Below are 23,697 nucleotides of genomic sequence, written 5' to 3'. Positions count from 1 at the left end.
GTCCACGTCTGAATCCAGCTTTCAGTGTTGCAACAGTTAATATCCTCGCTAATGATATTCTTCATGGAATACTAAGTTTGGGGCCAGAGCTTATTTATGTTGAAGAAGATGCCAACAACAGTACCCCCAACACAGCGATACTTCATATCAGAAGGACCAAGGGTTTTACTGGTGATGTTGAAGTAACCATTAAAACCTTTGGGGGAGTGAGTGCACAAAGTGGAGCAGATTCATATCCTTTTATGAAGGATTTCCTTCCGTTTATGGAAGATCCAACTTCACTTGGGCAATGGAAGGGGAAGATTTTGAGGAACAGTCAGTCTCTTTGACTTTGCTGGATGGACAAAGAGAAAGCAGGGTGTCCATAAAGATTTTTGACGATGATGAGCCTGAAGGACAGGAATTGTTTTATGTTTTCCTCTCAAATCCTGAATATGGAGCTCAGATTGTAGAAGGAAAGGATGAATAGGGATTTGCTGCTTTTGCAACAGTAATTATTGCAGGTAATATTATTTCCCTGGGAAAATTAATAACAGTAAATGACTATGTTTTCATAGCAATTTTCATGTAAAGATTGGCAATCTATTTGACGATAAGCAGGGTATTCTATTGTGAAATCTTGAGTTTTCCAGAGCAGAGGAAGCATCTAATGTACAAAGCTACTACGCGTCCCTTAGCAACGCAGCTCAAAATACATTTAGAGATTATGCTTCTCTCTGTTCTTGCCCTGTTTTACTCTTTAAGGGAAAAGACTAATCTTGAGTAGTTTTTATGTAGATCCAGTAGCATTGCAGGCATTTTAGATTTTTACTTTTGCCATTTTGTCACTTTTCCATACAATGGGGTTTGTGCAAAGTATCAGTCTCTATATTGACATTCAGCATGCACTGGTAAGTAAAGCCATTGCTACCTGTAAAGGAGAAATCCTTTAGTAACAAGATTTAATGGGGCACTGTGAAGACATTAGCTTCCCCTCATTAAACCTGGATTTTTTTTCCATACACTGCTGTTTTGCCAAAGATGTTTACATTCCCATGAGAACAGTGAAGTATTGTGCAGCTCCATACTTGCACACACGGAATTAAAGATGCAGAAGAAAAGCTGATGTGACAATTTGGAAAAATTAATGGGTTCAACAAGAGTATGAGTGGGACGAATAAGAAAGCTGTCCTTGGAAGCCCATCTTCATCCCGTACCCTGCTATATCTGCTTTCAAAAGTACTTATTCTACCGGTTAAAATAAAATTTAGAAATGCCAACATTTAAAGTTCTGGATAACTATGTAGTGTAAATTAAACCCAGAAATATTATAATAAATGTTCTCAAGGTGTCCCCAGATGATACTTTGTAGCATTGTTTTGATACCTATTTTAAATTTTTTTTAGTGGTTATTCACATGAAGGTTATAATTTAGTCTCAGCTTAACTTTCTTGCTTACTTTCATGGACTGTTTCCTCTATAGGAAGTGATCTCCAGAATGGCATTTTGGGATTTGTTCCAGAAGTACAAAGCGCTCTCGTACTTGATGAAGACTCGGAGAACAGAGAGGTGCTGCTGATTGTCACAAGGCAACCAAACAGGTGCAGGCAACAGCCGATTCGAATGTGCTTCCCACATGTTGTAACATGCTGTGTTGTTAACCACAGGAGCTGCTGTTAGTGGAAGAGTTTATCAAAGAGTTTTAAAATAAATCTGCCTTTCAGCTGCTTTAGTAACTTCTCAGAAGTTGATGAACTGGCTTTAAGTTGTGAATGTGATTAGGTCTGTCACTCTACTGTGATAAAGCAGAGACAGGAAAAACAAGTATTTTCCAACTTACACTATAAGGCTACAAGTGTGAAAGATTTGCTTGAGTTAAAATATTTGCCCTGCTCGAGGTGTAATTCAAATTCTCAACTCCCCGTGTAGTACAATGTAGGTATGAATACTAAAATGAGCAATTAAGAAGGCACCTGAGTGTCAGCACTATGATAATGTTTTCGGTCACACAGACACTATATTTTTTCTAATTAGCACATATATATCTCTCTATATATCTATATGTTGCACATTGATGTGTACTTTTAATCAAATATGCTCAAGTACTTCACGTTCCTTAAACTTAGAGGAAAGACAAATCCTACCTGGTTTTCCAGGCGAACGGTCACTGTAGTATTAAGGAAGGTACACGGGCAACTCCCTTCCAAGAACCAGTGTCTCTTATGCAGCTAATGTCATGTTTTCTGAAATAAAAATTGAGAATAATCTAGCTCCGTGCAATTGCTTTATTTTCTTCCTGTGTGATGTTTTTGTGATCTAAACACATGTCAGGTGAAGGAATTTAAATTAAAAAAGAGAAGTTTTCATCCTACAGCAGTTTGTTCCCTGGTGATAAGCTTTGAATCATAACAGAAAACGTGTGTTACCTCCGTGGTTTATGTTTCCTAAAACAATAGTGATCTCCTTCAGTACATATATACTCTCGATTTGCTTATCGGGCTTTTGAAGAGGTGAAGATCTTTTGGCGTGTGACCTTTAATAAAACAGCTGTTGTCCTTCTGAAGGATGGCGTGAACTTGGAGAATGAACTTGTATCCGTGGTGGGATCCACTACCTGCATGGCAGGTCAAACGTTGTGCAACATCTCCATTGAACTAAAGCCTGAGAATGTAAGTAATTATTACTCATTTGTGTATAGCCCTGTGGTGTTGAATTGCAGCTTATCAAGACTGAAAAAACCCTCTGATCTGGAGGAAGTGATGTATGGGACACAGTCTGGAGATGGTAACTTGACATCTGCTCAGCTCCTCTGCAAATACATGTTTATTTACAGACTTGTGCTGCGTCCATGGTGACTGCTAAAAACTTGGGAAGATGAGTATTTAATTTGAAGAGTAAAATGCAGATCTTTTATAGAACCATAAGAAAAAAGAATGGAGTTATCTCAGTGAGATGTGTATTCATTTGCTGCATTCTTATCCTCCACACAGTAAATTTTTACTCAGTTAAAGGACTTCTTAGGGTGTTTTATAGAAAGCATATCCTGCAACTAATAACACCTCATTCTACAAAAAAAAAAAACCAAAACGCTTTTATTGCAACAATTTTTACTGGAAACAAAAGGAAACAATAATTTTGTTTGAACACCTGGTGCTTAGAACAGTCCCTTAAGAAAGGGAAGATTAATGTTTGTCATTCTTTCAGAGTGAAGAGTTTGAAATTTTCCGATAAACTATCTGAACCGTCAGGCTAGTGGCAAAGCTGAGGTCTGGGGAATGGAAGAAAGACAATATGAGAAGGTTTCTACAGTTTGTCTGACTACACTTTAGAAAACAACGCAAGATGTAGGATGTGGGAAACAATCATTTCCCACTAGGGAACTGTGTGCATTCCCTTAGCTCAGAGGGCTATTTTCCTTCTGCATCTTCGGATGTAATTTTTAAATTACAGAGCCAAGGAATAAAATATATGCATGAGTGGATCACAGGTGGCCTCGCTGAGCAAACTGGGATTTTGAACCTGTTTATTCCAGAGGAGTGTCTTCATTAGTTAATGACAGCGGACTGGCAGCGTTAGAAACATGCCACATGAAGCACAAGCGTGTGCCACTCAAACAGGTGCTAATGGAAGGTTAGTTCCCTGTGGCGCTACAGTGAATTTGTGCCTGTCATCCGTTAGTCAAGATCATTCCATGTAAATAATTACTTGATGACTACTCGATTAAAAATATATGCTGTTTAGCCCCCCCAAATATTCTTTAATTCTTCTTCCAGTTCTTCTTCCATAAAATAGCTTATAAATTAGCAACAAATACATTATGAAATGATGAAGTAATAAATGCATTCAATAAATATTTTACGTTTTTATGGCGTACGGTATGACATCTAGCTTTTAGAAAGTTTTTGCTTGGTCAGTTGCACTGACTTCATTTGCTAAGAGCTGGATCCTGCTTTCCTAGAATTACAGTAGAATTTCCAAAAATCCAGACCCGGAACAAAAATCTATACTTGAAATCGTCTTCAATTACCAACTTTTTTTTATAATGCTGTTGTCTTGTAAAGAACTATGGAGGTTTTTTTGCTGGTTTGCTGCTTCCTCAGTGCATCTAATAGGTTCGGATGCCATATTTCCAATTATTTATGGAATCTCAGGAATCGGATATCTATTTCTAAACATGTTATATCTGTAGTGTAGATAGAAAACGAAAGGCAGGGCAACACGTCATAGTGTAATTTAATCTTGCTACCTTATTTTCAATAAACAGGCATTCAGTTTGTAGAAATTCCTAGACTAATTCTTTGACATGTGAACGCTGAAATTCAATAGCCTGTATTTCCAGACTATTCAAAACTGTGGTTAGCAGAGTTCAGTATAAAAATACAGTCAATATTAACTGAAGATTCAAAACTGCATACTCACTCTTCTATGGAGTTTTTTACACAGGTAAGAAGGTGGGTACATGCCTTTTCATAAGGCAAAAATTAAGTGAAAGAGCAAATTCCTTACAAAATGTACAGCTGTGTAACTCCATAATCTGGAAAATTGAGCTCTTAAAGCATTTACCATCTTGTCTTATGGCAAATTGACGGTAACAATACGTGTAGTATACAAATAGCTGTTTTATTGCGGTAGAGTCCCATGCAAAAATTCACGATGTCATTATTGCACGTGGCATTGCTGCAACATTATTATTTTTAGGATATATTAATACTTCCTTGCACTTACTGCACATTTCAAGAGGCATGCTTATAGTGTTAGTATCCATTGTGCATACAAAATAATGCACACTTTTTAAAAACAAATAATTAGTGGGTCTTATAATGACATGAAAATCATCCCTCCTTTACAGGTACCTGAATTTGAGACGTATTTTTCTGTTGAGCTTTATGCTGTAAGCACGGGAGCTGCATTGAACAGCAGTGCCAGATTTGCTTTTATAACCGTCCTTGAAAGCGACGCTCCTCGTGGTTTAGTGTATTTTGCTGTGGGATCTCGTTTTGCTGTGGCTCACAAGAAGACAACTTTAATCAGCCTGCAAGTGCATAGAGATTCTAGTACATCGGTCACCACAGTGGTCAGCTCCAGCATGCAGGTAAAGCGTTTTTTTGTTGCTGTTTTTATAATTTAACTTATTTTTTTGCTAGTAAATCGTTCATTCTGTAAAGTGAATCTGGCTGTAATTAGCATTTTTGTCAGGAAGCAGTCAAGCATTTGCTGGGCCCATACATTATAATTTTGTTTGTTTTCCACTAGTAAAAAGGCCTTGTTCACTCTTGTATTATCAAGAGTGATTTGTTTCCTAGTACCTTTCAGTTACCTCAAAGACAACGGGCAGGCAGGCATTAAATACATTTCTTTCTTTGTCCTAAAGTTCTTGAAATACTCAAATTTTTGAGGCTTTTTTCTCTCAAATTAAGTTTTTATTATGTGTATGCCTGTCAAGATTCAGATGCCAACACACTTGCTGTTTTAGGTGAAAAATGTATTAATACACAGAGCACACTGAGGAAAAGAGAAGGAGCGCTTTCATCAGATTTTATTGCATTTTCTTGAAGTTCTAAACTAAAATTATCTGATTAAAAAATCTCACGTGCTTAAGCCTATTTTACCATCCCCTTTCATTTTTTGGGTTATGTTTACAGCTGTAACATCAGACACTTCTAACTTGGGACCCTTTTATCTCTAAATGACTACCTCATTATTAACTGACAGATTATGAAGATTCTCCTTTAGCAGAAGTAACACAACTGCAAAAACAAGATTCCTTCCTTGATTTCAACGTCAAGGAACAGGCTGCAAGAGGGGTGTAATTCCATCAACCTTTACAATAAAATGCTTTGCATTCTATTGCTGTATTGGATGCATATTTATTTCAACTGCATGGGATTACGTGATATTTCCATCCATTTCTTATAGCTGACCGGTGCAATTTTTGTTGAATTGCGTGATAACAAATTTTCACATTCTTTCCAGCCAAAAGTTCATTATAATTTAGATGTTAAATGGAGAAGAAATTGCTACTGTCCAGTGTATATTTAGGCTGAAATATAGGGAGCATTTCTTTACCTGTTTATAATTTTTATATAGCAACCCTTCTTCGGATATTTTTAGGTAATGAGTGTGCGTGACCACACTCCAAATTATTGGTGCTCTTGGTACCTGTAAAATAAGAAGCCGTGGCAGACAGGAAAGAGATGTTTATCTCATTTCTACAAAGGTTTCTTAAACAATGCTCTTGCCACTGGTGCTTTTATTACCACTTATTGCTCCATTTCCTAGTTCTCGATTGGAAGGGGTAAACAAAAGGAAACTTCTTACTGAAATTTGCACAGATGATGTGATTTTGTTCTAGAGCAATTTTGAAAGAGATACACACTGCATTGATTTACTAAGTTCTCTGAACTCAAAAAAAAATTCTGATTTATTCCATAAGTAAACTCTACTAATTAAAGCACAATGTTTTCAAAAGCGGTCTAGTATTTCACAAATAAACATCTTTGCTTAATAGTCAGTGTACAATCAGTTCTTACTAAATTAAGAAATACTATTGAATTTGAATAATAGCCCGGAATGTTAGTTTCCACTTAAGGAAAGTTTGTTATATTACGAGATATAATACCAGGGTTATGGCAACTGACAAAACCAGTAAGGATATGAAGAATCTGCAGACCTCGTGGAAGGTGAAAAGAGTGCTACTTCACAGAAGAAATGAGGCCCTACAGCATTCCTAGGTATCTTTACTGGGACTAAAAATATCATGAACTGATATTAATTTGGGCACAGGTTTCCAGAGTGGTTTATTTTTTTCCTTTTGTTTAGTTTTTATGTATCTGTAATGCCTGCCTGTACCCTGAACCGAGGGAATTTCATGCTACAGACCTAAACTTACATTGTTGCCCTCTGGAATTCACCCTACAGATGTGCTAACTTTTCTGTAACATCTGTTCACCCAGAAAAAGCTTTGTGATTTTTGTTTTGCAAAAGAACGAGAGGGATCCTGTACACTATCGACAATATATACAATTCTTTCCCTGGGTAGTCAGTGATGACAGGTGACAGATTGCTACTTCAGGGAGATATTTCATTTAAGGTAATTGTTATATAATTCTTAACTGCATTTTGAAAGAGGGTTTCTTTTTTTACACACTTAAATTTTACCCATTTACAACAGGAGTTCTACAGCAGCTGTTTTTGAACGATTGTATCTATCATAATGTTACCCCAAACTCTTCTGATTTGTTTTAAGGAGCTACGGAAACCTGAACCTATTGGCCGGACCTTCATATCTCCAGCTGTGGCAGGACAAGATTTTGCCAGATCTGAGGGTTTATTGACTTTTGAACCTGGACAGAGAAGTATGTTCCTGGATGTGACCCTGACTCCAAAGACAGGATCTTTAAACCCATTTCCAAAGCGTTTCCAGGTTGTACTTTCTAATCCCACAGGCGGTGCCAGGGCAGATGACGTGTATGGCATTGCTAAGGTCACCATTGTGTCAGATTTGGACTCCTTGCCAGCTTGGGGGCTCATTGATCAACTCCATCAGCCTCTTGATGACACCATCTTACACAGAGTCCTCCAGAATCTGAATGTCAAAGTGGCTACAGAAACCACAGAAGAGCAGCTTACTGCTGTGATGCATATAGTAGATAAGGTAAAGCTTTCCTGCTCTTTCTTGAATGACCAATGACTTTAATAAGAGTAACATAACACACAGGCCTGTGATAAGGTCAAGGACAGCATCCACAGCAGGGACCCAGGGATCCAGGGACACAGACAAAGGTAAAAATAGAAGCTGTGAAGTCCCAGTCGTGGAAGACGTTTGCCTGCTACAAGTTAGGATGGTGGCCGGCAATCAACAATCAAATAGGTTGAAAAGAACAACTGGTATTGATTTTGTGTATGTACCTATAGCACGATGCTTTGTGCTGTGCCACATTTTCCCTTTGGTGTCACGCTTTCACAGAGCTTGTTACGATTTCTTGATTCTCAGGGCATATCTTTGTTGGTTTTAGCCCTGGCACAAGGCAGTGAGGCTCAGGGTTCACAGAATCACAGATTCACAGAATGTCAGGGGTTGGAGGGCCCTGGAAAGCTCATCCAGTGCAATCCCCCCATGGAGCAGGAACACCCAGATGAGGTTACACAGGAAGGTGTCCAGGCGGGTTGGAATGTCTGCAGAGAAGGAGACTCCACAAGCTCCCTGGGCAGCCTGGGCCAGGCTCTGCCACCCTCACCGGGAACAAGTTTCTTCTCAAATTTAAGCAGAACCTCCAAAACTCCTGTGTTCCAGTTTGTACCCATTACCCCTTGTCCTACCATTGGTTGTCACCGAGAAGAGCCTGGCTCCATCCTCCTGACGCTCCCCCTTTCCATATTGATCCCCATGAATGAGTCACCCCTCAGTGTCCTCTTGTCCAGCTCCAGAGCCCCAGCTCCCTCAGCCTTTCCTCACACGGGAGATGCTCCACTCCCTTCAGCATCTTGGTGGCTGCGCTGGACTCCCTCCAGCAGTTCCCTGTCCTGCTGGGACTGAGGGGCCACAACTGGACACAAGATTCCAGGTGTGGTCTCCCCAGGGCAGAGCAGAGGGGCAGGAGAACCTCTCTGACCTACTGACCACCCCCTTCTAACCCACCCCAGGTACCATTGGCCTTCCTGGCCACAAGGGCCCAGTGCTGGCTCATGGTCATCCTGCTGTCCCCAGGACCCCCAGGTCCCTTTCCCCTACACTGCTCTCTGATAGGTTGTTCTTATCTTCACATTTGAATACAGTCAACACACCAGCAAGTCCTACCAGGACCAGCTGGAGTCTTCTGCTGTTGTCTTAACCAGGCCTGCATATTCTTTTCCTTTTTTTTCCCTCTGCATTATCTCTGGCAATCGGGCTGGCAAGTACCTGAGCACTTCAGCATTGCCCTGAGTTCTGTGAAAACCCTGGGACTAGTTTTGTGGCTTCCTGGCTCTTCTGGACTTGTGGAGCAATGCAAAATGCATCTGGAAAGTGTTTAAATGTGGAGCTGGAAAATGTTTAAATACCTAGACACAAAACAGTATAAAAATATTAAGGAAGAATAATTCATTTGTGACTGTTGCCATTTTGACACAGAAATCATATCAAGAATCCTCAGGGCGCAACGATCTTTGACTTGCGAAGGAATGAAAAGTCCCACATGGTTTCTTTAATAAATCCACATTAGTAAGGATATCTTTGTGTAGTTTTGACATAGACTGCACCTGATGCCTTGGCCGCAGTGATCAAGAAATGAAAAATATGCTGAACTTTCAGAATGAACACTGGGATAAATGTTCGTTTTATGAGGAAATGTTACAAGCAGACTTGTGTGCATAAAAGGTTCGATTTCTTCTCCTCCCTTTAGGTGACAGATGTTGGTGAGAAACAGTTACTCACTGATAAAAGTAGAAGCCTTTTCTATGAGATACTCTGCACCCTGGCTAGCCCAAAACGCGAGGACACACGAGGATATAGCCTGCTTGCTGCGGTGACCGGGAAATTTGCCTTTTCCCTGTTGACAGGGGTAATGTGTGGGTCACCGGGAGAAAGGTAAGTAACCTTAAATTCAAAATACGTTTTGAAAATACCAGAAAGCTAATACAGTAAAAATGTAAATGATATTTTTTAGAAAAGGGACTTGTTACCTGTATGAAAACGTGTTGCACTCTGTCGGAATCTTACAAAGCTCTAAGAGCTGGTGTCACAAATGCGGGGTAGCTCTGAGAGTAGGAGTCAGGAGATCTGGGATGTATTAAGTCACTATTAGCTTAAATATTGCTTAGAAAAGGATTAATTAATCTTGCTAAGAAAATAACGTAATTATATGATGGAGAGCTATGCTGTAAGATGTAGGTGACAGTAAGTAACCCAAAATTTCTACTGGCGTTCTCTAATTTCTGTGTACATGGTTTTGCTCACTTGAACATTATTTAGAATTGCCTGAAAGCAACTCATAGTTTTTACATGTAGTTTCAAATTCCTAGTTTTTTCTGCAAGTGCATCATAACCTATGGCCAGGCTAATGGGCAGGGAAAATAGATGACTGCAGAAACAAATGACAGTTTTATGACACAAACACTTTTCAACAGTGGGTTTCTCTCACTGTGAACCTATTAAAAAACTGGTAGTTGAATCTAGAATTAAAAAATACCTTTTTTCTTTACTCCCGTCAGGTGAAAATCAGCATGCTTTAGATTTCTTTCTCAGTTTCTTTTGGAGATGTAACTTTCTGTGACATTGCATAAGTTATAGGGGTTAAGATGCCCATCTCAGCCAAAAGACAGTAAATGGCATAAATAACAGTGCTCTCTGGAACAGTGTCCAGAACTTGAAAGTTCAAATTCGTTATTGCAAGTTTTTTGTGTCATCTCTTGGGAATAAGAGCTAGATCATCCATTTTAATGCTTCTCCTTGTTAGTGACTCTTCTCTACATCAAGTTATAAAGATGACTATTATGATAACCTGTTTTACCATGGGATGGTTTTTCTTACAGATCATAGTGAGCAAAATCCAGAGGAGAAATGGAGAAGCCAAAATACATAATAATTCCGCCCCTCCTTTTTTTCACAGAAACGGAAGCTGTCTTTTTATTAAATGTAATAAAGCCTAAAATGATGAAGGAATAAAATATTAATTACGCATACATTTTAGAGTAATTATGTGAAGCATAGTGAAAGTTCAGTTCCACTTACCAGCCCTGTTGCTTTTCCTCTTCAACAGAGGTAAAAATAGCCTTGACAGCTGCCCGTACATTGCAATAATGGCTCACAACCGGTTTCCTTAGCAAATCAACGGACACAGATTTGATGGAAAAGATGGAGATTTTATTCAAGTACCTGAACATTTGTTAAAGGTCTCTGTTGTGTTATCCCCTCTTCAAGAAGAGAGCTGTGAATCTGTACAGTTCACAGAATATAGCAGTCAGCAGTGGTTCCTTACTGGAGACAAAGAGCTTGCCTTGAAGAACAAGGTTTGAAGATAATGCAATTTATTTTTTCAATAAATTAATTTATATATTACTCGAACCATCTTAAATGTCTTTAAAATAATGTGAGCGTTTTAGTGTGTTTGTGATTAAAATGAGCACTGACTGTTGAATTTTAATATTAAGTTTGTGTTTATGTTGTGTGTATTGTTTCAGGCTTTTTCTATGAGTTTGAAGGGTCGGAGTTCATACCCTTTGAAAGATAACAATGAAGTTGTTTATCGGATTTATGCTACAGGAAGTCAGATTGTTCCACAGAAGTCTCTATGTCTCCTCTGGAGCCAAGCTGCTGAAAGGTTGTTTTATTAATCTGTTTAGTTTTCCAGTTTCTACCATGTGTATTTGTATAAAATCCCATCAAGTCCGATCAGATCGCCTGCAAGTACGAAATTGATCTATTTCTTATCCATCTTTTTCCCTTAACTTTTCTGGCCTTTGTACCAGCACGTAAAACATTCTGTATAATAAAATGTGTAGTTATTCTAACTTAGAGATTTCTCAGACTTCTACTATTGATTTTTTTCATTACAGTACTGTTTAGTTTACGTAATGATGTGTTGGGCAATGCTGAGAGGCCATAAATTCCAGAATGGCATCACTTCATTAATATTAGCATCTTTTGTACTCTTTACAGTTGTTATCAGACAACATTTCGAGTCCATTCTTACAAAGAATTAAACCTGCGTCTCTAGTATTGCTTCAAGTCACTGAAACAGAATATTCCTTATTTGCTAATATCCAGAATTTTGGCATAACTTTTGACGATGATCTCTGTAGGGCTCTTACTTTTTGACAGAAAAGCCATCTCCTGGTAGTTTGCTGCTGCTAGCTTGACTTGATGTATCCTGGTTTTCAGAAGTGGTGAACTGCTGATCATTTTCCATTCTTATTGCTACTCACACCATTGCAAGCGATGTGCTAAAGTTTTCTGTGTATTCCCTTCAATGCCCTATTATTTGATTTGCCTATTTCTTTCCTGTTCACACAGTATAAATGAAATTAGAGAGAGTTACATTCTATATCCTGCAGACAACTAGTTAGTTTAGATATGATTTCATTAGATGGTCTGGATTCTATCAGTCTGTCACTGATATAAACTATTCAGGAAGGAGATGCAGCAGAATTTACCTGCATACTCTCCTTTTATCTAGACATTGTATCACAGAACAATGTGGTTTCCACTAGAAATGGCTTAGGGTGTCACCTGTAGTATCCTTTTCCAAAATTTTCAGCAATACTGAAGGAGAACATGTATTTTAGTTTCAAAACAGCAAACAGCAAGTGTTCTTCAGAATGGGCTAAAGCACTGTGCAAGTATAAGCAACACACTATTTAAAAATTCAGATGGGACTGTGAATCTTGTGTAAGTTTTAAAACATGGCCACAAAAAAAATTTCTAGCAGAAAAACAAAGTTCATTACTATATACTTATATTTTTTTAATAATATATTTTTTTAAAAGCTGTTTTAATTTCATGTAAATATGCTATTCTAAAAACTGCACATGAAAGATGTGCAATAGATGAAGATAAACTGATGCAGTAGTTTAGAAAACCCGGTGTTTTCAGAGATACAACAATTTTCAAGCCTGTTTACCGTGTGAATTAGACAAGTCGATTTCCAGCTTTGTGAACATTTTGTTTTGCAGCTGGCTGTCCGACAGCGGGTTCCGCAAAGTGGTTGACGACACATCAGACTATGTGGAATGCTCTTGTTCTCATACGTCCATTTATGCAGTTTATGCCGAAACAGATAACTTGTCTTCATACAACGAGGCTTTTTTTTCTTCTGGATTCATCTGCATTTCAGGTCAGTTATGTAAAACAGTTTTCTCATTAATAACAACTGACGAGCAGTAAGACTGATTTTTAACCATTTTAGTAACTGATAACAATCTGTTTCTATAGATGGATATTGGAGGAATGTCAACTAACTTCATGATATTTTAGTTGCCATCTGATCCAATATTTGTACAGTGACAAATTTTGCCACTGAAAAGAAACAAAAGTCCAGCAAAGAAATGTGGGGTTTTTGTGAACCTTTACTTAACCATATAAGAGAGAAATACATCATTCATTTAAGGAAAGAAACTTAAAAATCCAAAATTCACCTGCGTGCGGGATTAAAGTAAATTTTCCTTCTGGCGTTGATAGTCACTGTGCAAGGAGGAACCTCAGAGCAGGGGGGTCACTGAGAAAACCAGCTAAATGACTTCTTAATTTGACCTTAGGGCACTTAAATGAGGTTCTGGGTCTGCTTCTTGTGAGGTTTGTAGCTTCTATACTAGATCATCAGTGTGTGAGTAACAAAAACAGTGCAAGCAGCTAAATCTCTTATTGATCCCCTCAACTAGAAGAAATAAAGACCTGCATACCTTCAGTGTTGGTTTTTTACTGTAGTCATCTGTGTGTCCAGTGGGGTTTGTAACACACACACTGTCCAGGAGAGTTTTGTGACACACACAGAGTCCAATGCTGTTTGTGACTCACATGCTGTCCAATGGGGTTTGTGACACACACACTGTCCAGGGGTGTTTGTGATACACACAATGTCCAGGGGGGGTTGTGACACAAACTGTCCAATGGGGTTTGTGACACGCACACTGTCCAATGGAGTTTGTGACACACACACTGTCCAGGGGTGTTTGTGATACACACAATGTCCAGGGGGGGTTGTGACACAAACTGTCCAATGGGGTTTGTGACACACACACTGTCCAATGGGGCTGGTGAACCACACACTGTCCAAAGGGCTAAGTGACACACACACTGTCCAGCAGGGTTTGTGACACAGACTCTGTCCAAGGGTAGTTCTGACACACACACCGTCCATGGGGGTTTGACACAGACACTGTCCTTTGGGGTTTGTGACACACACGCTGTTCAGGTGGGTTTGTGACACACACACTGTCCAGGTGGGGTTGTGACACACATGCTGTCCAGAGGGGTTTGTGACACACACACCGTTAATCGGGTTTGTGACACACACAATGTCCACTGGTGTTTGTGTCACACACACTGTCCTATGGGGTTTATGACACACACATTGTTCAAAGGGGTTTCTGACACACACACTGTCCAATGGGGTTGGTGTCACACACACTGTCCTATGGGATTTGTGACACATACTTTGTCCAATGGGGTTTGTGACACACACGCTGTCCAATGGGGTTGGTGACACACACCCTGTCCAGGAGGGTTTGTGACACACACAGAGTACAATGGTGTTTGTGACACACACACTGTCCAAGGGGGTTTGTGACACACACATTATCCAATTGGGTTTGTGCCACACACACTGTCCAAGGGTGTTTGTGATACACACATTGTCCAATTGGGTTTGTGCCACACACACTGTCCAAGGGTGTTTGTGATACACACGCTGTCAAGGGGGGTTTTGACACACGCTGTCCAACTGGGTTTGTGACACACACGCTGTCCAATGGGGTTTGTGACACACACACTGTCCAACTGGGTTTGTGACACACACTCTGTCCAATGGGGTTTGTTACACACACAGGGGTGTTTGAGACACACATGCTGTCCAATGAGGTTTGTGAACACAAACGCTGTCCAGGAGAGTTTGTGACATACACACTGTCCAGGGAGGGTTGTGACACACACGTTGTTCAAGGGGGTTTTGACACACACACTGTCCAATAGGGTTAGTGACACACACGCTGTCCAATGGGGTTTGTTACACACACACTGTCCAATGGGGTCTGTGACACACACACAGTCCAACGGTGTTTGTGACCCGCACACTGTGCAATGGGGTTTGTGACACACACGCTGTCCAGGGGTATTTGTGACACAGACGCTGTCCAATGAGGTTTGTGAAAACCATGCTGTCCAGGGGAGTTTGTGACACACAGCCTGTCCAATGGGGTTTGTGACACACACACTGTCCAATGGGGTTTATGTCACACACCCTGTCCAATGGCGGTTGTGACACACACCCTGTCCAGGAGCTTTTGTGACACAAACGGTGTCCAGGGGTGTTTGTGACACACACCCTGTCCAATGGGGATTGTGACACACAGGCTGTCCAATGGGCTTTGTGACACACACAAACTTCACCGCGGTTTGTAACACACACCTTGTCCAGGGACGTTTGTTACACACACAAAGTGCAATGGGGTTTGTGACACACACACTGTCCAAGGGGGTTTTTGACACACACTGTCCAAGGGGGTTTGTGACATAAATGATGTCCAATGAGGTTTGTGACACACACAATTTGCAATGGGGTTTGTGAACACGCATTCTGTCCAGGGGTGTTTGTGACACAAACCCTGTCCAATGGTGTTTATGACACACACGTTGTCCAATAACGTTTGTGACACACGCAGTGTCCAATGGGCTTTGTGACTCACACGTTGTTCAATGGGGTTTGTGACATGCACACTGTCCAATGGGGTATGTGACAAACACCCTGTCCAGGGGCGTTTGTGACACACACACTGTCCAGGGGTGTTGGTGACACACACGCTGTCCAATGGGGTTTGTGACACACACGCTGTCCAATGGGGTTTGTGACACACACACTCTCCAATGGGGTTTGTGACACACACACTGTGCAGGGAGGGTTGTGACACAGAGTGTCCAATGGGGTTTGTGACACACACGCTCTCCAATGGGGTTTGTGACACACACCCTGTCTAAGGGTGTTTGTGACACACACACTGTCCAGGGGGGTTTGTGACACACAGTGTCCAATGGGGTTCGTGACACACACGCTGTCCAATGCGGTTTGTGACACACACGCTGTCCAGGGATATTTTGGACACACACAGTTTCCAGGGGGGCTTGTGACACATGCTGTCCAATGTGGTTTGTGACACACACGCTGTCCAATGGGGTTTGTGACACATACACTCTCCAATGGGGTATGTGACACACACCCTATCTAGGGGCGTTTGTGACATACACAGTTTCCAGGGGTGATTGTGACACACGCTCTCCAATGGGGTTTGTGACACACACTCTCCAATGGAGTTTGTGACACACGCTGTCCAGGGCTGTTTCTGAAACAAACGGCGTCCAGGGGTGTTTGTTACACACACCCTGTACAATGGGGTTTTTGAAACAACGGCTGTCCAATGGGTTTGTGACATACACATTGTCCAGGAGGGGTTGTGACACAGGCTGTCCAATGCGGTTTGTGACACACACGCTGTGCAATGGGGTTTGTGACACACAGAGTGTCCAATGGGGTTTGTGAGACACACACTGTCCAATGGGGTTTGTGACACACAGGCTGTCCAATGGCGTTTGTGACACACACAGTGTCCAGGGGTAATTGTGACACACCCAGTTTCCAGGTGGATTGTGACACACACGGTGTCCAAAGGGGTTTGTGACACACACACAATGTCCAATGGGATTTTTACACATCCCCTGTCCAGGGGTGTTTGTGACACGCACAGTTTCCAGTAGGATTGTGATACACGCTGTCCAATTGGGTTTGTGACACACATGCTGTGCAATGGGATTTCTTACACAGACGCTGTCTAATGCGAATTGTGACAGCGACAGTGATCAATGGGGTTGTGCTGCACACACTGTCCAATGTGGTTTGTGACACACACCCTGTCCAAGGGGGTTTCTGATACATATATTGTCCAACGGGGTTTGTGACACGCACGCTGTCCAATGGTGTTTTTGTCACACACACTGTCCAATGGTGCTTGTGACACACACCCTGTCCAGGAGCGTTTGTGACACAAACGGTGTCCAGGGGTATTTGTGACACACACCCTGTCCAATTGGGATTGTGACACACACGCTGTCCAATGGGGTTTGTGACACACAGGCTGTCCAATCGCGTGTGTGACAAACACACTGTCCAATGGGGTTTGTGACACACACCCTGTCCAGGGACGTTACTGACAAAAATGTTGTCCAGGGGTGTTTGTGACACACACCCTGTCCAAAGGGCTTGTGACACACAGGCTGTCCAATGGGGTTTGTGACACACACAATGTGCAATGGGGTTTGTGACACACACAAACTCCACCGCGGTTTGTAACACACACCTTGTCCAGGGACGTTTGTTACACACACACTGTTCAAATGGGTTTGTGACACATACACTGTCCAAGGGGGTTTTTGAAACACACACTGTCCAAGGGGGTTTGTGACATAAATGCTGTCTAATGGGGTTTCTGATACACACAATTTGCAATGGGGTTTGTGAACACGCATTATGTTCAGGGGAGTTTGTGACACACACCCTGTCCAATGGTGTTTATGACACACACGTTGTCCAATAACGTTTGTGACACACGCAGTGTCCAATGGGCTCTGTGAGTCACACGTTGTTCAATGGGGTTTGTGACATGCACACTGTCCAATGGGGTATGTGACAAACACCCTGTCCAGGGGCGTTTGTGACACACACACTGTCCAGGGGTGTTGGTGACACACGCTGTCCAATGGGGTTTGTGACACACACGCTGTCCAATGGGGTTTGTGACACACACACTCTCCAATGGGGTTTGTGACACACACGCTGTCCAGGGGGGTTGCGACACACGCTGTCCAATGGTGTTTGTGACACACATGTTCTCCAATGTGGTTTGTGACACACACACTGTCCAGGGGGGTTTGTGACACATACACTCTCCAACGGGTTTTGTGACACACACCCTATCTAGGGGCGTTTGTGACATACACGTTGTCCAAGGGTGTTTGTGACACACACCGTTTCCAGGGGAGGTTGTGACACACTCTGTCCAATGGGGTTTGTGACACAGACACTCTCCAATGGAGTTTGTGACAGACACGCTGTCCAGGGGCCTTTCTAACACAAACGGCTTCCAGGGGTCTTTGTTACACACACCCTGTGCAATGGGGTTTGTGAAACAATGGCTGTCCAATGGGTTTGTGACACACATGCTGTCCAATGCCGTTTGTACCAAACACAGTGTTCAATGGGGTTTGTGACACTCACACTGGTTAGGGAGGTTTGTGTCACACACGCTGTCCAATGGGGTTTGTGACAGACACGCTGTCCAGGGGCGTTTCTGACACAAACAGTGTCCAGGGGTGTTTGTGACACACCACCTGTCCAATGGGGTTTGTGTCACACACACTGTCCAATGGGGTTTGTGACACACAGGCTGTCCACTGGGGTTTGTGACACACACGCTGTCCAGGGGCGTTTGTGACACAAACGGTGTCCAGGGGTGTTTGTGACATACACGCTGTCTAATGGGGTTTTTGACACACACACTCTCCAATGGGGTTTGTGACACACACGCTGTCCAGGGGTGTTTGTGACACACGCTGTCCAATGGGGTTTGTGACACACACACTCTCCAATGGGGTTTGCGACATACACACTCTGTCCAATGGAGTTGGTGACACACATGCTGTCCAGGGACGTTTGTGACACAAACGGTGTCCAGGGGTGTTTGTGACACACACAATGTCTAATGGGGTTTGTGACACACACACTGTCCAATGGGGTTTGTGACACACACCCAGTTCAGGGGCGGTTGTGACACAAAAGGTGTCCAGGCGTGTTTGTGACACACACCCTGTCCAATGGGGTTTGTGAAACACATGCTGTTGAATGGGGTTTGTGAGACACACGCTGTCCAGGGGCGTTTGTGACACAGACCCTGTCCAGGGGTGTTTGTGACAGAAAAGGTGTCGAGGTGTGCTTGTGACACACTCCCTGTCCAATGGGGTTTGTGACACACACGCTGTCCAATGGGGTTTGTGACACACAGGCTGTCCAGGGGCACTTGTGACACACACCGTGTCCAGAGGCGTTTCTGACACAAACATTGTCCAGGGTTGTTTGTGACACACAACCTGTCCAATGGGGTTTGTGTCAAACACACTATCCAATGGGATTTGTGACACACACGCTGTGCAATAGGGTTTGTGACACACACAATGTCCAATGAGGTTTGTGACATACACGCTCTCCAATGGGGTTTGTGACACATACACTGTTCAGGGGGGTTTGTCACACACACTGTCCAATGGGGTTCGTGACACACACGCTGTCCAGGGATATTTTGGACACACACAGTTTCCAGGGGAGCTTGTGACACATGCTGTCCAATGGGGTTTGTGACACACACGCTGTCCAATGGTGTTTGTGACACATACACTCTCCAATGGAGTTTGTGACACACACGTTGTCCAGGGGCCTTTCTAACACAAACGGCGTCCAGGAGTCTTTGTTACACACACCCTGTGCAATGGGGTTTGTGAAACAACGACTGTCCAATGGGTTTGTGACACACACACTGTCCATTGGTTTTTCTGATACACACGCTGTCCAGGGGGGTTTGTGACACACACACTGTCCAATGGGCTTTGTGAGACACACAAAGTGCAATGGGGTTTGTGACACACACTCTGTTGAGGGGTGTTTGTGATATACACCCTATGCAGGGGCGTTTGTGACACACACGCTGCCAGGGGTGTTTCTGAGACACACGCTGTCCTATGGGGTTTCTGACACACACGCTGTCCAATGGGGTTTGTGATACACACCCTGACCAGAAACGTTTTTGACACAAACAGTGTCCAGGGATGTTTGTGACACACACCCTGTCCAATGGGGTTTGTGACACGCAAGCTGTCCAAGGGGGTTTGTGACACACACACTCTCCAATGGGGTTTGCGACATACACACTCTGTCCAATGGGGTTTGTGACAGACACGCTGTCCAGGGGCATTTCTGACACAAACAGTGTCCAGGGGTGTTTGTGACACATCACCTGTCCAATGGGGTTTGTGACACACACACTGTCCAATGGGGTTTGTGACACACAGGCTGTCCACTGGGGTTTGTGACACACACAATGTCCAATGAGGTTGTGACATACAGACTATCCAATGGAGTTTGTGACACACACGCTGTCCAGGGGCGTTTGTGACACAAACTGTGTCCAGGGCTGTTTGTGACATACACACTGTCTAATGGGGTTTGTGACACACACACTCTACAGTGGGGTTTGTGACACACACTCAGTCCAGGGGCATTTGTGACACAAACGATGTCCATGGGTGTTTGTGACACACAGAGTCCAATGGGGTTTGTGACACACACGCTGTCCAGGGATATTTTGGACACACACAGTTTCCAGGGGGGCTTGTGACACATGCTGTCCAATGGGGTTTGTGACACACACGCTGTCCAATGGGGTTTGTGACACATACACTCTCCAATGGAGTTTGTGACACACACGCTGTCCAATGGGGTTTGTGACACATACACTCTCCAATGGAGTTTGTGACACACACGCTATCCAGGGGCGTTTCTAACACAAATGGCGTCCAGGGGTCTTTGTTATACACACCCTGTGCAATGGGGTTTGTGAAACAACGGCTGTCCAATGGGTTTGTGTCACACACGGTGTCCAATGGCGTTTGTACCAAACACGGTGTCCAATGGGGTTTGTGACACACACACTGTTGAGGGGTGTTTGTGTCACACACGCTGTCCAATGGGGTTTGTGACAGACACGCTGTCCAGGGGCGTTTCTGACACAAACAGTGTCCAGGGGTGTTTGTGACACACCACCTGTCCAATGGGGTTTGTGTCACACACACTGTCCAATGGGGTTTGTGACACACAGGCTGTCCACTGGGGTTTGTGACACACACAATGTCCAATGGGGTTGTGACATACAGACTATCCAATGGGGTTTGTGACACACACGCTGTCCAGGGGCGTTTGTGACACAAACGGTCTCCAGGGCTGTTTGTGACATACACACTGTCTAATGGGGTTTGTGACACACACATTCTACAGTGGGGTTTGTAACACACGCTCAGTCCAGGGGCGTTTGTGATATACACCCTGTGCAGGGGTGTTTGTGACACACACGCTGTCTAATGGGGTTTGTGACACACACACTTTACAATGGGGTTTTGTGACACACTAACAGTCCAGGGGCGTTTGTGACACAAAAGATGTCCAGGGGTGCTTATGACACACACCCTGTCCAATGGGGTCTGTGACACACACACTGTCCAGTGTTTTTTGTGATACACACACTGTCCAGGGAGAGCTGTGACACACACGATGTCCAGGGGTGTTTGTGACACACACAAAGTCCAATGGGGTTTGTGACACACACACTCTCCAATAGGGTTTGTGACACACAGTCAGTCCAGGGGTGTTTGCGACACACACAGTTTCCTTGGGGGGTTGTGACACAAGCTGTCCTGGGGTGCTTGGGACATATAGGCTGTCCAATGGGGATTGTGACACACACACTGTCCAATGGGGTTTGTGAAACACACACTGTCCAGGGGCGTTTGTGACACACACAGTTTCCACAGGAGGTTGAGACACACACGCTGTCCAATGGGTTTTCTTACACACACGCGGTCCAATAGGGTTTGTAACACACACCGTGTTCAATGGGGTTTGTGACACACAAACTGTCCAATGGGGTTTGTCACACAAAAGCTGTCCAGAGATGTTTGTGACACAAACACTGTCCAAGGGGGATTGTGACACACACGCTGTCTCATGGGGTTTGTGACATACACAATGTCCAATGGGGTTTGTAACATGCACGCTGTCCAGTGGGGTTTTTGTCACACATGCTGTACAATGCGGTTTGTGACACACACCCTGTCCAGGGGCATTTGTGACACACACGGTGTCCAGGGGTGTTTCTGACAGACACCTTGTGCAATGGGGTTTGTGACACACACAGTGTCCAATGGGGTTTGTGACACACACAGTTTCCACGGGGGGTTGTGACACACACGCTGTCCAATGGGTTTTCTTACACACACGCTGTCCAATAGGGTTTGTGACACACACCACCTGTCCAATGGGATTTGTGACACACACACTGTCCAAAGGGGATTGTGACACACGAACTGTCCAATGGGGTTTGTGACACAAAAGCTGTCCAGAGGTTTTTGTGACACAAACACTGTCCAAGGGGGATTGTGACACATACGCTGTCCCATGGGGTTTGTGACACACACAATGTACAATGGGCTTTGTGACACACACACACGGTTTAGGGGGGGTTGTGATACACATGTAGTCCAATGGGGTTTGTGACACACACACTTTCCAATGGGGTTTTGACACACACCCTGTCCAGGGGCGTTTTGACAAAACAGTGTCCAGGGGTGTTTGTGACACACACAATTTCCAGGGGGAGTTGTGACACATGATGTCTAATGGGGTTTGTGACACACACCGTGTCCAATGGGGTCTGTGACACACACAAAGGGCAAAGGTGTTTGTGACACGCACGCTGTCCAATGGTGTTTGTGATAGAAGCCCTGTACAGGGGCGTTTGTGACACACACGCTGTCCAGGAGTGTTTGTGACACACACCCTGTCCAATGGGGTTTGTGACACACAAGCTGTCCAATGAGGTTGGTGACACACACTCTGTCCAGCGGCGTTTCTGACACACACGCTGTCCAGGTGTGTTTGTGACACACACCCAGTCCAATGGGGTTTGTGACAGACACGCTGTCCAATCGCGTTTGTGACAGACACGCTGTCCAGGGGCGTTTGTGACACTAACAGTGTCCAAGGGTGTTTGACACACAAGCTGTCCAATGGGGTTTGTGACACACACACTGTCCAATGGGGTATGTTGCACACACCCTGTCCAGGGGCGTTTGTGACACAAACGGTGTCCAGGCGTGTTTGTGACACACAACCTGTCCAATGGGGTTTGTGACACACACGCTGTCCAATGAGGTTTGTGACACACACAAACTCCAACACGGTTTGTGACACGCACCTTGTCCAGGGGCATTTGTGACACACATTGCCCAGGGGCGTTTGTGACACACAGCCTCTCCAGGGGTGTTTGTGACAGAAACGGTGTCCATGGGTGTTTGTGACACACAACCTGTCCAATGGGATTTGTGGAACACACACTGTCCAATGGAGTTTATGACATGCACGCTGTGCAATGGGATTTGTGACACACACACTGTCCAATGGGGTTTCTGAAACACACCCTGTACAGAAACGTTTGTGACACAAACGGTGTCCAGGGGTGTTTGTGACACATACCCTGTCCAATGGGGTTTGTGACACACACGCTGTCCAATTGGGTTTGTGAAACACACCCTGTCCAGGGGCGTTTGTGACACAAACGGAGTCAAGGGTGTTTGTGACACACGCCCTGTCTAATGGGGTTTGTGAGACACACGCTGTCCAATGGGCTTTCTGATACTAACAAAGTGCAATGGGGTTTGTGAGACGTACTCTGTCCAGGGGTGTTTGTGATACACATATTTTACAGGGGCGTTTGTGACCCACACACTGCCCATGGGTGTTTGTGACACACACCCTGTCCAATGGGGTTTGTGATACACACACTCTCCAATGGGGATTGCGACATACACACTCTGTCCAATGGGGATGGTGACACACACGCTGTCCAGGGGCGTTTGTGACACAAAGGGTGTCCAGCGGTGTTTGTGACACACACAATGTCTAATGGGGTTTGTGACACACACACTGTCCAATTGGGGTTTGTGACACACACCCAGTCCAGGGGCGGTTGTGACACAAAAGGTGTCCAGGGGTGTTTGTGACACACACCCTGTCCAATGGGGTTTGTGACACACACGCTGGTGAATGGGGTTTGTGAGACACACGCTGTCCAGGGGCGTTTGTGACACAGACCCTGTCCAGGGGCGTTTGTGACACAAAAGGTGTCCAGGGGTGTTTGTGACACACACCCTGTCCAATG

This window comes from Nesoenas mayeri, assembly GCF_963082525.1.
Source record: "Nesoenas mayeri genome assembly, chromosome: 12".
Lineage (NCBI taxonomy): Eukaryota > Metazoa > Chordata > Aves > Columbiformes > Columbidae > Nesoenas > Nesoenas mayeri.
Note: the sequence above shows the minus strand (reverse complement) of the source record.